This window comes from Microtus pennsylvanicus, chromosome X (genome assembly GCF_037038515.1).
Source record: "Microtus pennsylvanicus isolate mMicPen1 chromosome X, mMicPen1.hap1, whole genome shotgun sequence".
NCBI lineage: Eukaryota > Metazoa > Chordata > Mammalia > Rodentia > Cricetidae > Microtus > Microtus pennsylvanicus.
In genome coordinates, this window is record NC_134601.1 from 112,189,950 (window position 1) to 112,192,474 (window position 2,525).

At 48.2% G+C, this 2,525-nt stretch overlaps 1 pseudogene; it reads left to right on the forward strand.

Moving 5' to 3' along the window:
• Window positions 1–228: 228 nt before the first annotated feature.
• On the forward strand, window positions 229–2,160 carry LOC142841160 (eukaryotic translation initiation factor 4B pseudogene; annotated as a pseudogene).
• Window positions 2,161–2,525: the final 365 nt, after the last annotated feature.

The window sequence follows — 2,525 nt, forward strand, 5'->3', positions numbered from 1 at the left end:
ATATCCAGTATCAAATCTAACAATCATCCCCCACAAATGCCCTCATTGTATTTGGACAGATTGCTCTCAAGAGAAAACACTGGGAGTATGTTCCATCTTGTCTTACTGATGACAGGCTCATTGTGTGATTAAAAATAAATTATTGTGGCGTCTCCAAGCCCGTCATCCCCGCTATAGTCACGTGATTGCCTCATCCGGGTCCTTTGCATTCTCTCTCCCTCTCCCAACATGGCGGCCTCAGCAAAAAAGAATAAGAAGGGGAAGACCATCTCCCTAACAGACTTTCTAGCTGAGGATGGGGGTACTGATGGAGGAAGTACCTATGTCCCCAAACTAGTCAGCTGGGCTGATGAAACAGACGACCTGGAAGAAGATGTGTCAACAACCTGGTATAGTAACGATGACGATGTGTATAGGGCACCTCCAATTGACCCTTCCTTCCTTCCCACTGCTCGTCGGGCTGCTCGGAAACCCAATATCGACCGGAGCCGTCTTCCCAAATCACCACCCTACACTGCTTTCCTAGGAAACCTGCCCTATGATGTGACAGAAGACTCCATTAAGGAGTTCTTTAGAGGACTAAATATCAGCGCTGTACGCTTACCACGTGAACCCAGCAATCCAGACAGGTTAAAAGGCTTTGGCTATGCAGAATTTGAGGACCTGGATTCTCTGCTCAGTGCTCTGAGTCTCAATGAAGAGTCTCTAGGTAACCGGAGAATTCGAGTGGATGTTGCTGATCAAGCACAGAATAAAGACCGGGATGATCGCTCTTTTGGTCGAGACAGAAATCGGGATTCTGACAAAACAGACACGGACTGGAGAGCCCGTCCTGCCGCAGACAGCTTTGATGACTACCCACCTAGAAGGGGCGACGATAGCTTCGGAGACAAATATCGAGTTCGTTACGATTCAGACCGGTATCGGGATGGATACCGGGATGGGTATCGGGACAGCCCACGTCGAAATATGGATCGCTATGGGGCCCGGGATCGCTATGACCACCGAGGCAGCAGATACTATAACCGAGGCTATGACTCCAGGGTAGGCAGTGGCAGAAGAGCATTTGGCAGTGGGTACCGTAGGGATGATGACTACAGAGGAGGTGGAGATCGCTATGAAGACCGATACGACAGAAGGGATGACCGGTCATGGAGCTCCAGGGATGATTACTCTCGGGACGATTATAGGCGTGATGACAGAGGTCCCCCCCAAAGACCCAAACTGAATCTAAAGCCTCGGAGTACTCCTAAGGAAGATGATTCCTCTGCTAGCACCTCCCAGTCCAGCCGAGCAGCTTCTATATTTGGAGGGGCAAAACCTGTTGACACAGCTGCTAGAGAAAGAGAAGTAGAAGAGCGGCTGCAGAAGGAGCAGGAGAAGTTGCAGCGGCAGCTGGATGAGCCAAAACTAGGCCGCCGGCCGCGGGGGAGACGACCAAATTGGCGAAGTGAAGAAACTCAGGAAAGGGAACGGTCAAGGACAGGAAGTGAGTCATCGCAGACTGGGGCCTCAGCCACATCTGGTAGAAATACACGAAGGAGAGAGAGTGAGAAGTCTCTAGAAAATGAAACCCTCAATAAAGAAGAAGACTGTCACTCTCCAAGCTCCAAACCTCCTAAACCTGATCAGCCTCTAAAGGTAATGCCAGCCCCTCCAGCAAAGGAGAATGCGTGGGTGAAGCGAAGCTCTAACTCTCCTGCTCGATGTCAGAGCTCAGACATAGAGCAGCAGTCCCCCACAAGTGGTGGAGGGAAAGTAGCTCCAGCTCATTCCTCTGAGGATGGAGCATCAAGGAAAGATGAAAACAAAGTAGATGGGGTGAGTGTCTTAAGAGGCCAAACTGGGAGCTCCAGTCGCGGTCCTGGAGACGGAGGGAGCAGAGACCACTGGGAAGAGTCGGATAGGAAAGAAGGGAAAAACGATAAAGACTCGAGATCTGCACCTGAGCCAAAGAAACCTGAGGAGAGCCCGGCCTCTAAGTCCAGCTCTGCAAGCAAGTATGCTGCTCTCTCTGTGGATGGTGACGATGAGACTGAGGGAGCCGACCCCACTGAGTAGACCTCCACATGCTGTGCTTTCTTCTAGTCTCCACCCCGGAGCACTCAAGGGCAAATCAAACCTCTACCCAGACAAGAAAAAAATAAAACTCACCATCTCCTGGAAAAAAATATAAATTATTGTGTGCATGTTTCAAATTTACAAAACCTGAACAACAAAAATTGGTATTTGATAGTTAAGCCATTTGGCGTGTCATCACGGTGTACTGAATTCGTCTGAAAAATACAGCTAGTCAGTGAGATTCCATGGGTGTCTATGGCCAACCAATTTTTTACTCTTAAATGGAAGGAAGTATTTCCTCTCTCTTGACTTAGTTTAGTAAAAAAAAAAAAAAAAAAACCATAGTTGAGCATTAACATCCACAATTTCCTAAATAGGTACATAGCCAGATCTTAGGGATGCATTCCAATTTATTCAACTACTATTATATCTTTAACATTGTGTGTTCTGTTAAATTGGAATGC